This window comes from Arachis hypogaea, chromosome 12 (assembly GCF_003086295.3).
Source record: "Arachis hypogaea cultivar Tifrunner chromosome 12, arahy.Tifrunner.gnm2.J5K5, whole genome shotgun sequence".
NCBI classification, from domain to species: Eukaryota; Viridiplantae; Streptophyta; class Magnoliopsida; order Fabales; family Fabaceae; genus Arachis; species Arachis hypogaea.
In genome coordinates this window covers 43,475,191-43,495,263 of record NC_092047.1, presented here as the reverse complement: position 1 = coordinate 43,495,263, position 20,073 = coordinate 43,475,191, and the positions used below count along the sequence as shown (strand labels likewise).

Genomic DNA, 20,073 nt, shown 5'->3' with positions numbered 1-20,073 from the left:
AGATGCAAATAAGTCAAGAAATCTTGAGTATATTCTCCTCTCCACAGCTCCCTTGAGCAGTTGGGGAAAAGGTGCATAGAGTCTTAGCAACTCCTGTTTTGAGATTTTTGGTTCTTGGTAATCTTTTTCCACCTCCTCTACTGAGGTATCTTCAAGTTGTTCTGACAGCTTACTTGGCTTATCCTCAGTCTCCTTATCACTTATAGTGACCATCTTGCAATCTTCCCATCTTACCTTCTTTGTTTCACCTCTCGGATTCTTCTCTGTGTCACTTGGGAATCCATCTGTGGGTTTGGGAATTCGCTCAGAGAGATATCCTACTTGAGATTCCAACCTCTTGATTGTGTCTCCCTAGTTCTTGAAACTGGCTCGCACTTCCTCCTTGAAGACCTTGTTGTCTTGAATCTCCTTACTTAGGCCTTCAAGTAGATTCTCAATCCTTGAGATTCTTTCATCAAATGATGACAGGTCAGGCTGAGTAGGGTTATTCTAGCTTTGATATAAATGTGGGGAGTTGTTGTTATGGGGGTGTTGATATGGTCTAGATGTGAAGTGTTGGGTGGCTGCATTGTTTGGATTTGGGCGTCTTTGATCAAGGCTTTGGTCTTGTTGATTTCCCCACCCAAAGTTTGGGTGATTCCTCCATCCAGGGTTGTAGGTCTTAGAGTATGGATCATGGTTTTGCCTAGGTGAATTCCCAATGTAGTTGGCTTGCTCCTGACTACCCTCTACTTCTTCATTCACTCCTTCTTGGGTTGTTGATGAGGTGGAGATTGCTGCTACTTGGTTCCTCTCCATCTTCTTGGTGAGGTCAGCCAGCTGCTGGGTAATGAGCTTGTTTTGGGCCAACAGAGCATCTACATTGTCTAGCTCCATTACTCCTCTTGTGTTCCCTCTTTCGGAAGCATAGAAGTAGTCGTTCTCTGCTACTGTTTCAATGACATCGATGGCTTCCTCAATAGTCTTCTTCTTGTTCAAAGATCCTCCGGATGAATGGTCTACGGCCTTCTTTGACTCATAAGAGAGCCCTTCATAGAAAATGTGCAGCTGCACCCATTCATTGAACATATCTGGTGGGCACCTCCTTGTTAGGTCTTTAAACCTCTCCCATGCTTCATATAGAGTCTCACCATCTTGTTGCCTGAAAGTTTGGAACTCAGCTCTCAGCCTATTGATTTATTGAGGAGGGTAAAATCTTGCTAAGAATTTGTTCACCACGTCTTCCCAAGTTGTCAAGCTCTCCCTTGGGAAAGACTCCAGCCACTTAGCTGCCTTATCCCTGAGTGAGAATGGAAATAAGAGCAATCTATAGGCGTCAGGATGAACACCATTAGACTTCACTGTGTCACATATTCTCAGGAAGGTGGTTAGATGTTGATTGGGGTCCTCTTGGACACTCCCACCGAACGAACAGTTGTTCTGAACAAGGGTGATGAGCTATGGCTTCAGTTCAAAATTGTTGGCATGGATGGTTGGCTTTTGAATGCTACTTCCACATTTTCCTGGGTTTGGATTGATGTAAGAGCCTAAAACTCTTCTATCCTCCCCAGCATGATTTGCTCGACCTCCTCTGCCATGGTTGTGAACCTCTTCTTCATGATGGCTTTCCATGTTTGGTTCAAAGTATTCCTCAAAGTGTTCCTCCTCTTATTCAGCACCAACTACACATTTTTCTCTTGCCTCCCTCCTTAGTCTAAGGAAGATTCTCTCAGGTTCAGAATCAAAGGAAGTTGAAGCCCCGCTTCTTCTCCCTGTCATACAACCAACAAGTACAAGCAAAGAGAATAGGTGCAGAAAGAATATCTGTCAGAATTACTGTTAGTGTGAGTGATGCAATATACCAAACAGTTAGTGGGTTAGTGCGATAAATGGTAAATAACAAAGAAAAAGTAGGGGGAAGGGAAGAAATTAACTAAAACAGGAAATAAATAACTCAAAAAGAAATTTAAATCAAACAAAAATAAAATGCTCAATCTAGTTATCCTCCAATCTAATCATTGTTGATGCACAATCAATCCCCGGCAACGGCGCCATAAACTTGATGCACGGAAAACTTGTCTCATAACAAATTTCCTTCGGCAAGTGTACCGAATTTGTCGTCAAGTAAAAACTCATAATAGAGTGAGGTCGAATCCCACAAGGATTGACTGATCAAGCAACTTTAATTAGAGGAATGTTCTAGTTGAGCGAATCAGAAATTGAGTTGAGAATTGCAGAAAATTAAATGGCGGGAAAGTAAATGGCAGAAAGTAAATTGCATAATCTTTAAATGGGAATGGGAGAATTGCTCATAAATGTAAATGACAGAAATTAAAGAGAATGGGTAAGATCAGAAATGGGGAGTTCATTGGGCTTAGGAGATGTTGCATTCTCCGGATCAATCTCATTTTCATCTCTTCCTCAATCAATGCACTCATTGATCTCCTTAGCAATCTTAAGTGATTGAATCACAATTTCTTGTAATTCAATCTCTCAAATCTTCATCAATAGCCAATTCCTTGGTCAATTGCTCATGAGAAGAGATGAAGTATGGTCACTGATTATACCACATGCATTTCCCAAATCAAGTGTTGAGAGGATTATAGTCACATATCCATCCAAACCCAATTTGGTCCAGCATGAAAAAGTATTTCTAGCTTGATCTCTTAATTCCTCTTTCAAGGTTCAGAAGAGATCCAAGTATGAATAGCTCTTTTCCAAGATAACTACCCAATTGGATGAAGATTGAAAGCTTTCAAGTAAAATCAAGAGAAAAGATAGAAGAAGAATAATGAAAACTAGTATTGATCCATCAAATTACAACAGAGCTCCCTAACCCAATGAAAGGGGTTTAGTTGTCCATAGCTCTGGAAAATGAAAACAAAGATGGAGAATACATGATGAAAACTAGAAGTGCAGAGAAAGTAAATACAGAGAGTAGTTCTATGCCAAGAGGCTCCCTATATTTTCCAACTCTCCAAAATATTTCAAAGCTACTCCCATATATACTACTCTTCTGTTCTTCTAGTTGATTCTTCAAGTCTTAGGCCTTTGGGTCTTGAGTTTAAAGCAGTTCTCTTCTTCATTGGGCTTAGCTTTTACTTGCAGAGAGAAAGTATGAAGTGGGTAGGGGCTTTGGCTCAGGAAGTTAGTGGTGTTAACGTTCAGTGAAAATATGGGTTCGAGAACGTTAGTGACAATCACCTTTTTCACTAACGTTCCTCACCAAAGTTAAAAGCCACGTTAACCTCAACGTTAGTGGCACAAACGTTGCCACTAACGTTTCCACTATGTCCTTCGCACACGTTATTGGGACTCAACTTTCCCAATAACGTTGAGAAGCCTCCCCCTTCCCTACGTTAGAGTCCACGTTAACTTAGTTAACGTGGCTCTTTTAACGTAGGCTTGCCATCCTTCGAGAACGTTAGTGACACTTACCATTGTCACTAACGTTCCAAATTGCCCCTATTTTCCACGTTAGAGTCCACGTTAACTAGGTTAACGTGGCTTCTAACGTGGCCTTGCTAGCCATCTCCAACGTTAGTGACAAAGTTGAGTGTCACTAACATTAGCTCATCTTTCTCTTATCCACGTTAACTAAGTTAACGTGGAAGTTAACGTGGCTCATGGTGGCATGTGTGGCTCCTTCCAATGTTAGTGACAATATTGGGTATCACTAACGTTGGCGATCACCTTCTTTCTTCACGTTAGCTTCCACGTTAACTAGGTTAACGTGGGAGTCAACGTGGCTCATTGGGGGCTTGTGTTCTTCCAACGTTAGTGACAATGTTGGGTGTCACTAACGTTGTCGACCACTTTGTTCCTTCACGTTAGCTTCCACGTTAACTAGGTTAACGTGGGAGTTAATGTGGCTTAATGTGCTTTGGCCAACATTAGTGACAATGTTGAGTGTCACTAACGTTGGCTCCCCCCCTTTCTTCTTAACGTTAGAGGCCACGTTAACTAAGTTAACGTGGAATCTAACGTGGCCACTCATGATCTTGGTCCAACGTTAGTGATAATATTAAGTGTCACTAACGTTGGCTCCATTTCTTTACCTCCACGTTAGAGTTCACGTTAACTTAGTTAACGTGACTCTTAACGTGGGCAATGATGGCTTCGAGAGCATTATTGGCAATCACTTTTCTCATTATCTTTGCAAGTTACTCCCATTCCACGTTAGTGTTAACGTTAGTGTAACTAATGTAGCCACTAATATGATTATTCTTTGCTTCCTTTGTCCTGAAATCAAGCAATAACATGCATCAAAGTTCTAGTCCAAGTCATGGGAAATGCAACATCCAATTTTGTCCTTAAATTCATGCAAAATCCTCATGAAATCATGTAAAGTGCACAATGTATGCTTGAATCAAGATGTAAGTGAATATCTACCCAAAACTAGCTTATTTCCTAAGGAAATGCATGAAACTACCCTAAAAACAATAAAGAAAAGGTCAGTAAAACTGGCCAAAATGCCCTGGCATTAGGGTTATCTCTCCTTTTTGGATGTCAATGAGGGTTCGTCCAGTTGCTAGGAAAGGTCTTCCTAGAATGAGAGTTACACTCTTGTGCTCCTCTATTTCCAGCACTACGAAGTCAGTAGGGAAGGCAAATGGCTCAACCTTGACAATCATGTCCTCAATTATGCCTAATGGGATTTTAATGGAGCCATCAGCAAGTTGGAGGCATATCCTGGTTTGTTTAACTTTATCAGTCAAACCAAGCTTTTTGATAGTGGATGTAGGTATTAGGTTGATACTTGCCCCAAGATCACAAAGGGCTGTCTTGGTACAAGCATCCCCTAATGTGCATGGTATCATAAAGCTTTCGGGATCTTTAAGCTTCTCTGGTAAGCTTCTCAGAATGACTGCACTGCATTCTTCAGTGAGGAAAACTTTTTCAGTTTCTCTCCAATCCTTCTTATGACTCAAAATCTCTTTCATGAACTTAGCATAAGAGGGTATTTGCTCAAGTGCCTCTGCAAATGGAATATTTATTTCAAGATTCCTGAGATAGTCTGCAAAGCGGGCAAATTGTTTATCTTGTTCCGCTTGGCAGAGTTTCTGAGGATAAGGCATCTTGGCTTTATATTCTTCAACCTTAGTTGCTGCAGGTTTATTTCCTATAGAAGTGGTTGGAGAAGCCTGCTTAAGGGGTTTGTTATCAGCACTTGCAGGTGCTTGACCCCTTATTGGCGTTTGAACGCCAGAATTGGGGGCTGCATGGGCATTTAACGCCAGATTGCCACCCTTTTCTGGCGTTTGGACGCCAGAATTGGCCATCCCTTGGGCGTTTAACGCCACTTTTTCACCCTTTTCTGGCGTTTGAATGCCAAAGTCATTCCTCTCCGGGCTCTTATTGTCCTCAAAGGGATTTTGGGTGGTGGTTTGGTTATCCTTTGTCAGTTGTTCCTTTCTTAGCTTTCTGCTGCCTTGGATTGGTACATTCAGTGTTTTCCCACTCCTTAATTGAACAGCTTGGCATTCTTCTGTTATCTATTTAGATAACTGCTGTCTTGTCTGATCCAATTGTGCTTCCATATTCTTGTTAGCATTTTTAGTATCTTGGAGCATCTCTTTAAATTCTGCTAACTGCTTTGTTATAATAAGCAATTGTTGATTGAGTTCAACAACTTGTTCTTGAAGACAAAGTTCAGTGGATACTGCTTTAGCTTCTTCTTTCATGGAGGACTCATTACTTAAGTATAGATGTTGATTTCTAGCAACTGTATCAATGAGCTCTTGAGCCTCTTCAATTGTCTTTCTCATGTGTATAGATCCACCAGCTGAGTGGTCTAAAGATATCTGGGCCTTTTCTGTAAGCCCGTAGTAGAAGATGTTTAACTGCACCCACTCTGAAAACAATTCAGAGTGGTATTTCCTTAGCATCCCTCTGTACCTCTCCTAGGAATTATAAAGAGATTCATTATCCTCTTGTTTAAAGCCTTGGATGTCCAGCCTTAGCTGTGTCATCCTTTTTGGAGGGAAATATTGATTCAGGAATTTGTTTGATAACTATTTCCATGTTCTTATGCTTGCTGTGGGTTGGTTATTGATAAACCATTATTTTATGATTTATCTTGTGCTCAATTAAGTGGATTTTATCAATCTTTCATACACTTGTTCATACAAAATGCATGTTTTACATTCTCATTCCTGATTTTGTGCTATGATTGAAAACATGCTTCTTTGGCCTTATATTTGCTAATATTAGTCCTCTCTTATTACCATTCAATACCTTGATATGTGCGTTAAGTGATTACAGGGATTACAGGGCAGGAATGGCTCAGGGGATGGAAAGAAAGCATGCAAAAGTGGAAGGAATACAAGAAGTTGAAGAAATTACTAAGCTCTCCAGCCTGACCTCTTCGCACTCAAACGGTCATAACTTGAGCTACAAAGGTCCAAATGAGATGGTTCCAATTGCGTTGGAAAGCTAACGTCCGGGGTTTCGCAACGATATATAATTGCGTGGATCACATGGACACGTGAGCTGGCAGAAATGCAATGCACGCAAACGCGTGGACGACGCTTCCGCGTCACTTTCCCGCAACCTGTACATACCAGAATATGCTGGGGGCGATTTCTGGGCTGTTTTTGACCCACTTTTCAGCCCAGAAAATACAGATTAGAGGCTATAAAGTGGGGGAATGCATCCATTCATTAAGAGGTCTTCTATTATTCACTTTTCATAATTTAGATGTAGCTTTTAGAGAGAGAGGTTCTCTCCTCTCTCTTAGGATTTAGGATTAGGATTCTTCTTAAAGGATTTCGGACTATTTCTTCTCAATTTCCAGGTTCAATGTTCTTTTTATTTATTTTCTCAAATTGGTTTATGAACTCTTATTGTTTAGATTGGTTTTCTATTTAATATATTTTGCGGTATTTCAGATTTGACTTTTCTTTGCTTTATTTATATGGATACTTTTAATTTAATTTAGATATTTTCTTCCTTTTGGCTTTGGTTAAGTAATTGGTAACACTTGAGTTGTCAAACTCAGCAGTGGTTGAAATTGGCAGATAACTAATTGATCTAGATCGCTCTAAAGCTAGTCTTCCCACAGGGATTGACTAGGACTTGAGGATCAAGCTAATTAGTCCACTTGACTTAACTAAGTGGGATTAAAACCCAATTCTCATCACATCTGATAAGGATAACTAGGATAGAAATTCCAAATTCTTATACCTTGCCAAGAGATTTTATTATTGTTAATTTATTTTACTCGTCATTTAAATTACATGTTCCTTACTTTCAAAACCCCCAATTTACAAGACTCATAACCAATAATAAGAACACCTCCCTGCAATTCCTTGAGAGACGACCCGAGGTTTAAATACTTCAGTTACAATTTATTTAGGGGTTTGTTACTTGTGACAACCAAACGTTTGTATGAAAGGATTTTCTGTTGGTTTAGAAACTATACTTACAACGCGATCATATAATTATTAATTTCTTTACCGACAGGAAACCCGAGCGTCAAAATGGCACCATTTCCGGGGAGTTGCAATAGAGTGTTGAGTTATTGATTGGAATTTATTTACTTGGGTTTATTTATTTTTCTACTATGCACTGCATGTCTCTTTCATTGAATGATGCGTTCACTTCCTGATCCAAGCTTGCCGGTATTTGATCCTGAGATTGAAATGACTATTTCACGTATAAGGCAAGCTCGGCGTCGGTTAGTCCTCTCCAAGGACGAATCTGAAACCTCACTTAAGAAAGAAACAAGCTCCCTTTCTACTGATTCGGTTGATTTACGTGCTGGTGACATGGCAGCACCTAGGAGAGTTACTATCCAGGAAGCTGGAGCCCCTGATTTCACACTACAACCGTATCAAGCGCATCACCCAGCGGTGGCTGTAGATTTTGAACTAAAGACTGCACTACTCAACTTGATGCCTAAGTTTCATGGCTTACCTGCTCAAGAGCCTATCAAGCACCTTAGGGATTTCCAGGCAGCCTGTTCTACTGTCAGGCGTGATGGTGCAGATGAAACTTCTATTTTGTTAAAAGCCTTCCCATTCTCTCTTGAGGGAAAGGCGAGAGAGTGGTACTACACTCAACCCGGAGCAACTGTTTCCAACTGGGATACGCTCCGAAGAGAATTTTTGGAAAAATTCTTTCCAGCTAAAGTTACTGATAAACTGAGGAAAGACATTTCCATGATTGTTCAGGACGAATCCGAGACTCTCTACGAATACTGGGAGCGCTTCAACAATCTTCTGGAAGCATGCCCCCACCATATGATTGACAAGATAGTGTTGCTTAGCTATGTCACACAGGGCATGAAGCCCCAAGATAAGACCACATTGGAAAGTGCGAGCAATGGATCTATGAAAAAGTACAAGACCACCGATGAGGCATAGCAATTGATCAGCGACTTAGCTGAATCTACTCGGAATCACAGGCAGAAACAAAGCCAGTCAAAAGCTGTTGTAGAGGTATCTTCTAGCCAAGAGACTACTGCTCTGACTCAGAGTATTTGTGAAATGACCAACTTACTGAAGCAGATGCAGTTGAGTCAACAACAAGCTCAGCAAGGCCAACAGTTGGTTCCACAGTGAGTGTGCAAAATCTGTGCTAATTATAGTCATTATACTGATGAATGTCCGCAGCTCCAACAGGAAGACAATACTGTAGCAGCCACTCATAACTTTTATGACCGCCCGAATCAAGGATACAATCAACAAGGAGGCAACTACAACTAAAGTGGAAACTATAACCAGAGTTGGCAAGACAACTCCAACCATGGCTGGAGAGATAATTCCAACCTGGGCTGGAGGGACAACAATAACAGAGGAGGAAGAGACAATCAGGGAAATCAGAGGTGGAATAATAACAACAACAGGCAGCAGAACCAGAACCAGCCTTACAGAGCACCTCACCTGAGGTAATCCCAAGGACCACAACATAACCAACAACAAGTTCTGCAGATCACTTATTCTAATTCCTCTCCGAATGACGAGATGTTTCAATCCCTTGCGCAAGGAAAATGGAGCATGGAAAGTTCACTTAACGGTCTGACATCCGCTATACAAGCTCTCATCTCTCAGATGGGATCATCCAATACTTCAAACACTCAACATGCAAGCTCCAGTGGAATTCCTTCTCAACCCTTACCCAATCCAAAGGGTGGCATCAATGCCATCACCCTAAGGTCCGGAACCACACTGCAAGAGAGGAATCAGGAGGAGCCAATCCCACCAGAACACGCCCTAGCTGAAGAGGTGGTGGAGGTAGAAAATGCTGAAGAGGAAGAGGACGTACAAGACATGGTTGAAGAAGAAGAAGCTCAACCACAGGAAGAAGCACCAAAGGATACAGACGCTACAGAAAATGCCCTTCCTATTCCATTTCCACAAATTACAAGGAAGCCCAGAAAGCAGATGGAACTTGACCCAAAAATGGTAGAAATATTCAAAAAGGTTGAGGTAACTGTTCCCCTTTTTGATGTTATTTAGTAGGTACCTAAATACGCAAACTTTCTAAAAGATTTATGTATACATAAAGACAAAATTAATGAATTAGAAACTATTCCTTTAGGTAGTTCTATATCTGCTTTAATGGGAGGTATACCTGAAAAGTGTAGTGATCCAGGTCCATGTATGGTTAACTGTACCATTGGGGGTGTGATATTTTCTGACTGCATGTGTGATTTAGGAGCGTGTGTTAGTATAATTCCTTTGTCTATATATGATACTTTGAGCCTCCCTCCCTTAAAAAGGTCGGCAGCTCATTTTGTGTTAGCAGATAAAAGCATTATCACAGTGGTTGGAATTGTTGAAGATGTATTAGTGAGCATTAAGGGGCTCACATTTCCCATTGACTTCTATATCCTGGAAATGCCCCCTAATGACTCAGGAAGGCCATCATCAATTCTGCTTAGAAGACCATTCCTAAAGACTTCAAAGTTCAAGCTGGACGCATTTTCTGGAACTTATTCTTTCAAAATAGATGGCAGAATAGTAAAATTCAGTTTAAATGAAGCTATGAAGCACCCCCCGGAAGATCATTCTATCTCCCAGTGTGACATCATAGATGAAATCGTTGAAGTTCACCAGGAGAAATTCAAAGAGAAGTACATAAGGCAAGGTCCAAGTGTGGGGACATTTTCAGAGGACAATGAGAGCACTTTGCCATTATCACCAGCTCCAGATAATCCAGAGCCTGACCATGAGCATAAATTAGAATTAAAACCCCTCCCTCCACACCTCAAGTATGCTTACCTTGAGGACAAGTAGAAGTTTCCAGTTATCATTGTGAGGGAGCTCACTTCCCAACAAGAAGAACAACTACTCAGTGTACTGAGAAAACATAAGAAAGCGATTGGATGGAGCCTAGCGGATATAGTAGGCATCAACCCTCAAGTTTGTGAGCACAGAATATTCCTAGAAGAAGGAGAAAAGCCTGTCCGTCAACCTCAAAGAAGATTGAATCCCACCATCTTAGAAGTTGTTAAGAAAGAAGTGACCAGGTTACTTGAAGCAGATATCATTTACCCCATCTCAGATAGCGAATGGGTCAGTCCAGTATAAGTGGTGCCCAAGAAGTCTGGAATCACAACAGTAAGAAATGAGCATGGAGAGCTTTTGACAACTAGAGTGCAGAATTCATGGAGGGTTTGCATTGACTATAGGCGTCTCAACCAAGCCACTCGCAAGGATCATTACCCCTTGCCATTCATTGAACAGATGCTTAATCGCCTGTCAGGTAAATCCCATTATTGCTTTTTAGATGGATATACAGGCTATTTTCAAATTCATATAGCTCCTAAAGATCATGAAAAGACTACTTTTACATGTCCTTTTGGAAGTTATGCTTATAAAAGAATGCCCTTTGGCTTATGCAATGCACCAGCTACTTTCCAAAGGTGCATGATGAGTCTTTTCTCTGACCTTATTGAGAACTGTATGGAAGTTTTTATGGATGATTTTAGTGTTTATGGTGATTCATTTAGCCTTTGCTTAGATAGTTTATCTAGAGTGTTAGATAGATGTGTTAGTACGAACCTTGTATTGAATTTTGAAAAATGTCACTTTATGGTAAAACAAGGGATTGTACTAGGACATGTTGTGTCTAATACTGGCATTTCTGTGGATCCAGCAAAGGTGGATGTCATTTCTTGTTTACCTTACCTCTCCTCTGTGAGGGAAGTCCGTTCGTTCCTTGGCCATGCAGATTTTTACAGGAGATTTATTAAGGACTTCAGTAAGGTAGCACTACCCTTATCCAGACTACTACAGAAAGATATTAAGTTCGAGTTCAGTGAGGATTGCAAACAAGCATTTGATAAGCTGAAGACCGCCCTGACTCAAGCTCCAATTGTGAGAGGACCAGACTGGAGCCAGCCATTTGAAATCATGTGCGATGCCTCCAATCATGCAGTAGGAGTAGCGCTGGCTCAGCGTGAAGGTAAGGACCCTTTCATCATTGCTTATGCGTCTAAAACTTTAGATGCTGCTCAGTCTAATTACACTACTACTGAAAAAGAGCTCTTAGCTATTGTGCTCGCTCTGGATAAATTCCGAGCCTATTTACTTGGTACTGAAGTAGTAGCGTACTCAGACCACGCAGCTCTAAAGTATTTATTAGCTAAAAAGGAGTCCAAACTGAGGCTTATACGTTGGATACTGCTACTACAAGAATTCGATTTAGAAATTAAGGATAGGAGTGGTAACCAGAATCTAGTGGCAGACCACTTGAGTCGCCTTGAGCACATTAAGGATACCTCCACTCCTATAAATGATAATTTCCCATTCGACAACTTACAGGCAGTATCTGAAGTAGTCCCTTGGTATGCGCCCGTAGCTAATTATCTAGTCAGTCGCACCTTTCCTCCAAACTTTACTAAGCATCAAAGAGACAAGCTGAAAAGCGAGTTCAAATATTATATATGTGATGACCCATATTTATGGAGATGTGGCGCTGACTAGGTAATTAGACGGTGTGTGCCTCAATCAGAATTCCAGTCCATTTTAGAGGCCTGCCACTCATCTGAGAGTGGAGGACATTTTGGCCCTCAAAGAACAGCTAGAAAATTTTTAGACTGTGGATTCTGGTGGCCTACTCTTTTTAAAGACGTTGCTGAATTTTGTAAATCTTGTTCCCCATGCCAAAGGTTTGGTAATATATCCAAGAGGGATGAGATGCCTCAACAGATTATGCTTTTCTGTGAAATTTTTTATGTTTGGGGCATTGACTTCATGGGTCCATTTCTAAATTCTAATGGTTATTTTTATATATTGTTAGCTGTAGATTATGTCTCTAAATGGGTGGAAGCAATTCCTACCCGAACTGATGACGCTAACACTGTTGTTTCCTTTGTTAGAAACCATATTATTTGTCGCTTTGGATTACCACGAGCAATCATGAGCGATCAAGGCACCCATTTTTGTAACAGGAGGCTAACAGGATTACTGAAGAAGCATGGGATAATTCATAAAGTGGCAACAGCCTACCATCCCAGACTAATGGGCAAGCCGAGGTGTCCAACATGGAGATAAAGCATATATTGCAGAAGATAGTCAAACCTCATAGAAGAGACTGGAGCACCAGACTACAAGATGCACTCTGGGCATACAGAACGACATACAAGATACCCATTGGGATGAGTCCCTTCCGCTTAGTTTATGGAAAAGCCTGTCACCTCCCAGTTGAGTTAGAACACAAAGCCTTTTGGGCAGTGAAGGAGTGCAACATGGGATTTGAGAAAGCCGGAGCTGAAGGGAAGTTGCAACTGCAAGAATTAGAAAGCCTTCGCCTAGAAGCTTATGAGAAGTCAAGGCTGCACAAGGAAAAGATGAAGGCTGTGCATGATAAGCACATCAAGAGGAGAGAGTTCCACCCTGGGGACTTAGTCCTCCTTTACAACTCTAGACTGAGGCTCATGCCAGGCAAGTTGAGATCAAGATGGGAAGGTCCATATAGAGTAGAGAAGTCCGAGCCATACGGAGTTTTCCACCTAAGTCATCCTTCAAGCTCTGAATTCATCAAAGTTAATGGACATCGCTTGAATCTATATCATGGTGAGAAGATAAAGAAAAACATGGAGCTAGAGATCTTCCTCTTGGAGGATCCACCAACAGCAGAAGACTGAGCTAGTGGAGCGTCCAACTTAAGGACGTTAAAGCAAAGTGCTCGGTGGGAGACAACCCACCATGATATGATCGTTCCTTTCTTTCTTCTTAGTTTTTTCTTTCAATAAATCTTCTCATTATTAGCACATATAGTTTGAATCTTCATTTGCATAATTGCATAATAAAAAAAAAAGATAAGAGAGAGGAGGAAAGTGACATGCGACGCGACAGCGTCACCGACGCGTCCGCGTCGTATTGGCCCTAGGAAGAAGAGTAAACTTAACAGAGAGTCACGCGAAAGCGCGGCTGGCGGCGTGCTTTTGGCACAACTTGATCCACGTGACCGCGTCTCCGACGCATCCGCGTCATGTGGGAAAAATGCCTCCCACGCGTCCGCGTCAAGCACGCGAATGCGTGCCCTAGAAATCGACGTAAGAAAGGGTGTATGGCAGAATGTTACGCTGGACCGGGGCTGGAATGATGCTAGTCGCACAAGCCCTACCACGCAAACGCGTGCCTCACGTGTTCGTGTTGTTTTCCAGTCTTGGCCATTCACGCGATCGCTTCCACCACGCGAACGCGTCATCTTGAAATTTGGCAACAATGAGTTTCGAACAGAGAGTTGTGCGGGCGCGAGGCTGCCCTCGCGCCAGTAGCACAGAACGAGTCACGCGTCCATGTGACCGACGCGTCCACGTCGATTCATATACGCGTTGTTCGCGCAAACGCGTAACTCATGCGTCCGCGTCGCTTGCGCCGCACAACATACCCATATATGCTAAAATACCTTATCTTTTTCTTCCCCAAATCCTACTTTTTCTTTTCCCTTCCTTTTTCCCCCTTCTTCTTCCTTCTTCCTTATTTTTCACTTTCTACTTTCTCTCTTTCACCACCATTATCAAGGTTTTACTTTTCTTCTTCCCTCCTTACTTTTCTATTCTTCTTCTTTTTTTTATGTATTCTTCTTCCTTTCTTTTTTCTTTTTACTTTCATTATCCATATTTTCTTTTTCTTTCTTTTTCTTTTAATTGGTGTTGGAAATTTATTTGGGTCATTGTTTCTTATGATATGCTTGTGGATTGTTACGGAATTGTTTGACAATTATATATTAATTTTTAAGGGTTGCTTGCATGTTCAATTTAATACTTTCAATAGCTTATTCACCATGCATGCTATGTGTTTGTGAAAACGCCCATATGGCATTGTGCACTATTTTTAGATTTCTTTCATTCTACTACTCTATATGCTTGCTTTTCATAAAACCCTTTTTATATTATATTATTTAAATATAATTGTTATTACAAACAGGTTATTAGTTTGAAAGGTTTGGTAATCTAACTTGGACATTGAATGCTTGATCTATGCTACTCATGCCTTTGCCGGCATGCCAATAAACACCTTGAATTTAATTGTCATCATATGCACTTGCTATATTTTTGTTGATGATTTTTTACATGTAGTCATGACCATGTGTTAACATCATTCATCTTTAATGTGCATTGATTACCACCTTTCCCGTTCCCTTCCCTGCTCTAACCCTTGAAGTTTTAACATCCTTACTCTTTCGCTTTCAGGATGGCTACCAAGAAAGGAAAAGAGAAAGTTACTCCCAAACCACCAGCAAGAAGAGGAACAAAAAGAGCATTAGCAACAGAGCCATTTTCAACTATAGTTCAGCCCTCAACAAAACGAATTAAGAGGATTATAAAGGTCGATAAAAAAGAGAAAGTCTTCCCAACAAAGGACACTGCGCGATTTCCCAACCGCTACTGTGAGCAGATGTTCCCCATCCTGGCAGCAAGGAATTATAACAACGAATACCTGCTTATCCTTCCGACCCGTATTGCTGAATTTGTTGAGCTGCGGATCAAACACAGACACTGGGGATTCCTACAAAGACAGCCACGAGAGGTTAATCTCTTATGGGTAGTCGAGTTCTACTCTAATTTCCACTTGCCAACCCTGTAGTCTATCTATGTCCGTCAGAAGCAAATCCCCATTATAGAAGAGGCCATTTAGCGAGCTTTAGATCTTTCCCCTGCTTCAGAAGGATTGGACGCATTCCAAGAAGCCTCACTCAAGCACCAGACATACCAATTTAACTGGGACGTCATTCTAAGAGTTATCGCACAACCTGGCAGCAGATGGATCTATGCATAACATCGATCCTGACCCAAAGGGATATCGGCTTCAGCAATTACCTTGGAGGCTCGCGTATGGGCACAGATTATGTCCCATTACGTATTTTCGAGCACTCATGAGTCCTCCTTCACCGCAGACATGGCTGTTTTACTCTGGTGTATCCTTACAGACCAACCTTTAAACCTACCAAGACACATCCGGAATGCCATGGGACACGTACAAATTGCGGGCAACTTACCTTTTCTCGCCTTGGTCTCAGATCTTGTCTCAGCAGTCAGAGTCTCCTACAAATCTGGGGACACCAAAGCCATGCTTCCAAGGGATGATCAGTACGTCCCAAACGGGAAATATCTCAGGCCACCAACAGCCGCTACTAGCCAGTCCGCAGAACAAGCTACAGACATTCCCCCTTCCACGCCACAAGCACCTTCAACAAGTCAGCTGCTCCATCAAATACTGGAGAGGTTGGACCGGCAAGACCAGAAAGCGAAGCTACGAGAGCACCGCAACCAGCGCCGATTCAAATACCTCAAGGAGCTACTCACAGGCAACCACAGACCTGACAAAGACCCAGATACTCCGGACTCCACTTCCTTTACCAGCACAGGGAGCCATGACGGTCCCAACTGTGGAGATACTGCTGCCATCCCACCTTTGTTCCTGACAAATGGCACCGAGGACCGTGCAAAGCCTTAAGTGTGGGGAGGTCGGTCAGTACCTGACTTCCGGAGGTAATTTCTCTTCCTTAACACCAATAAAATAGGATATTTAGTTAGTTTTTCTTTTGTAGAATAGGATAAATTGTATAGTAATAGGTTAGTTGCATGTATATTCTACTTGATTGAAAAGATAATAACTTTCTTCCAAGACCATATTTTATTTTAGAACAAAAATTTCACTAATTTTAATCAAAACTTTTATGTTAAATTTGCTTGAAGTTGTATTTGGAACATAGTTTCAAAAAGCTAAGAACACACAACCTGTAAGATTTGAGCTTAGTTACATGGTTACATTATTTAACCATAAATATTTTATTCTTGTGTGTTTACTTCTCTATGATTGTAATCTATATTTTGTTTCATTCTATATGTCCAATGTTTAATATATTTATATGCTTGCATATGATTGAGGCCATTATTTATTTAGCTCACTTATCCAAATTAAGCCTACCCCTTAAGTTACCTTTGTTAGCCACTTTGAGCCTTTAAATCCCATTTGTTCTGTACTTTACCACATCACTAGCCTTAAGCGGAAAAACAATTATATATCCCAATTGAACCTTTGGTTAGCTTAAGATAGAATTGTGTGTTAATTGAGTATGGGAAGATTGTGGGAACAAAAGATAATAAAGGAATATGTCATGATAATATAATGGGAATTTGGGTACCTACTCATGTGAGACTATAAAAATTAAAAATCCATGTGCATTGATAAGCTATGTTTATTTTCATGTTCAAAAAAAAATTTAAAAAATTTCAATAAATAAAAAAGGGGACAAAATTACCCCAATGCTAAGTTAAAATTCAAAGATCAATGCAGATATGATAAAATTAAAATAAAGTTGATACATGAGTATGGAATGTGAAAGGGAAATTTTGGGTAGCTAGGTATGAAATTTAAAGTTATATAGAATATACATATATGATCAGGTGAGAGTTTGGGTTAATTAAAGATTCAATCTATAAGCTCACTTAGCCATATATACCCTTACCTTTACCTTAGCCCCATTACAACCTTGAAAAGACCTCATGATGTTTGCATTGGTACATTAAATGTTGTTGATTGGTTAGGTGAAGAACAAAAATTAGAAAGCATGATTAGAGAAGGATAGAGTGATTACCCTATACACTAGAGAGACTAGAGTGTACATACATCATTAGTGAGGGTTCAATGCTTAAATTCTATGTTCCCTGCTTTCATGAGCTACCTTCTTGCATTTTTATTTGTTGTTACTGTATAAGAATTGAATCAGTGGAATTTGATTTGTGATTGTCTTGAAGAGCTTATTTACTTTTAACCAAGTAGACAACAATCATATAGTTGCATTCACATGTATAGGTTGCATTGCATTGCATGAGTTTTACATGTTCCTACTCATTTATCTTATCTCCTTCAACTAAGCATGAGGACATGCTAATGTTTAAGTGTGGGGAGGTTGATAAACCATTATTTTATGGTTTATCTTGTGCTCAATTGAGTGGATTTTATCAATCTTTCATACACTTGCTCATACAAAATGCATGTTTTACATTCTCCTTCCTGATTTTGTGCTATGATTGAAAACATGCTTCTTTGGCCTTATATTTGCTAATATTCATCCTCTCTTATTACCATTCGATACCTTGATATGTGCGTTAAGTGATTATAGGGATAACAGGGCAGGAATGGCTCAGAGAATGGAAAGAAAGCATGCAAAAGTGGAAGGAATACAAGAAGTTGAAGAAATTGCTAAGCTATCCAGCCTGACCTCTTCGTACTCAAATGGTCATAACTTGAGCTACAGAGGTCCAAATGCGATGGTTCTAGTTGCGTTGGAATGCTAACGTTCGGGGCTTCACAACGATATATAATTTGTCATATCTGCCCCAAAGCCAAGCGATGCGAACGCGTGGATCACGCGGACATGTGACCTGGCAGAAATACAATCCACGCAAACGCGTGGACGACGCTTCTGCGTCACTTTCCCGTGACCTGTACGTACCAGAATATGCTGGGGTGATTTCTAGGCTATTTTTGACCCAGTTTTCAGCCCATAAAACACATATTAGAAGCTATAAAGTGGGGGAATGCATCCATTCATTAAGAGGTCTTCCATTATTCACTTTTCATAACTTAGATGTAGCTTTTAAAGAGAGAGGTTCTCTCCTCTCTCTTAGGATTTAGGATTAGGATTCCTCTTAAAGGATTTAGGACTATTTCTTCTCAATTTCCAGGTTCAATGTTCTTTTTATTTATTTTCTCAAATTAGTTTATGAACTCTTATTGTTTAGATTGGTTTTCTATTTAATATATTTTGAGGTATTTCAGATTTGACTTTGCTTTGCTTTATTTATATGGATACTTTTAATTTAATTTAGATATTTTCTTCATTTTGGCTTTGGTTAAGTAATTGGTAACACTTGAGTTGTCAAACTCAGCAGTGGTTGAAATTCGCAGATTACTAATTGATCTAGATCGCTCTAAAGCTAGTCTTCCCACAGGGATTGACTAGGACTTGAGGATCAAGCTAATTAGTCCACTTGACTTAACTAAGTGGGATTAAAACCCAATTCTCATCACATCTGATAAGGATAACTAGGATAGAAATTCTAAATTCTTATACATTGCCAAGAGATTTTATTATTGTTAATTTATTTTACTCGTCATTTAAATTACCTGTTTCTTACTTTCAAAATCTCCAATTTACAAGACTCATAACCAATAATAAGAACACCTCCCTGCAATTCATTGAGAGACGACCCGAGGTTTAAATACTTCTGTTATCAATTTATTTAGGGTTTGTTACTTGTGACAACCAAACGTTTGTACGAAAGGATTTTCTGTTGGTTTAGAAGCTATACTTACAACGCGATCATATAATTGTGAATTTCTTTACCGACAGGAAACCCGACCGTCAGTTATTTAACCACCTCTTAGCTTGATCTTTTATAGCAAATGGAAACAGTAATAATCTGTAGACATCTTGATCTACTTTCTTATTACATACTGTGTCAGCAATTTGTAAGAACTGTGCCAGAAACTCAGTAGGTTCTTCCTGTGGAAGACCGAAATACTAGCAATTTTGTTACACCATGATAATGAGCTGGGGGTTTAGCTCAAAACTGCTGGCTCTTATGGGGGGTATACAGATACTACTCCCATATGCAGCAGTAGTGGGGTTAGTATATGACCCCGGAGTCCTTCTGGACTGTTCATTTCCACTTAGGTCCATGATGGAGAAAGGGAGATGATGTGGATTGTAAATAAAATATATTTTTGTTTTTATTTTATGTAATTAAAGATAAACCGAATTAAAAGAGAGAAATAAAATAAAATAATTGGAAAATAGAATATAAGTTTCGAAAACTAAAAGAAAAAGTAAAATAAATAAAAAAATAAAATAAAATAAAAAATTCGAATACTAAAATGGCTAATTAATTAAAAAGATTTGAAAAATTTTGGATATGATTTCCGAAAATTGAAGAGAGAGAAAGTGATTAGGGAGTTTTGAAAAGATATGTCTTAAAATTAAAGATACTTGTAAGAAAGTAAAAAAAAAGAAAAGATTTGAAAAAGATATGATTTTAAAATTTTAAAGATTGAAACTTTCTTAACAAGGAAACACCAAATTTAAAATTTTTCAATCAAAATAATAAAATAGAACAAGTAATTCGAAAATGATAGATAAAAAAAGAAAAAGATTTTGAAAAAGATTTAAAAAGATTGGAGATTAGAAAAGATAAGTTACGTAAGAGAAGATAATGAATTTAAATTAAAAAGTTTTGAAATTTAAATTTTAAATTTAAAAATTAAATTTTGAATTTTGAAAAAGTCAACAATATAAGATAAAGATTTGAAAAAGATTTAAATTTTGAAAAGATTTGATTTTTATATTTGAAAATTAAATTTTGAATTTTAAATTTTGGAATTTAATTGAAATTTGAAATTTGAATTTGAAATAAGATAAAATATGATTTTGAAAAAGATATGATTTTTTTGAAAAAGATTTGAATTTTGAAATTTAAAACTAAGATAAGATAAAAATTTTAAAATAAAAATCTGAATTTTTAAAGGGAAAATTTCAAAAATTCAATTAAAATAAAGAGAAAAGATATTTTTGAATTTAATGAGGAAAGAGAAAAACAATAAAATGACACCAAACTTAGAATTTTTAGAT

At 39.3% G+C, this 20,073-nt stretch overlaps 1 non-coding gene across 1 annotated transcript; it reads left to right on the top strand.

Moving 5' to 3' along the window:
* Positions 1-1,063: 1,063 nt before the first annotated feature.
* LOC112731441 (small nucleolar RNA R71) lies at positions 1,064-1,170 on the top strand. Its single transcript, XR_003167218.1, has one exon. It is a non-coding gene; the product is annotated as a small nucleolar RNA R71 (small nucleolar RNA).
* Positions 1,171-20,073: the final 18,903 nt, after the last annotated feature.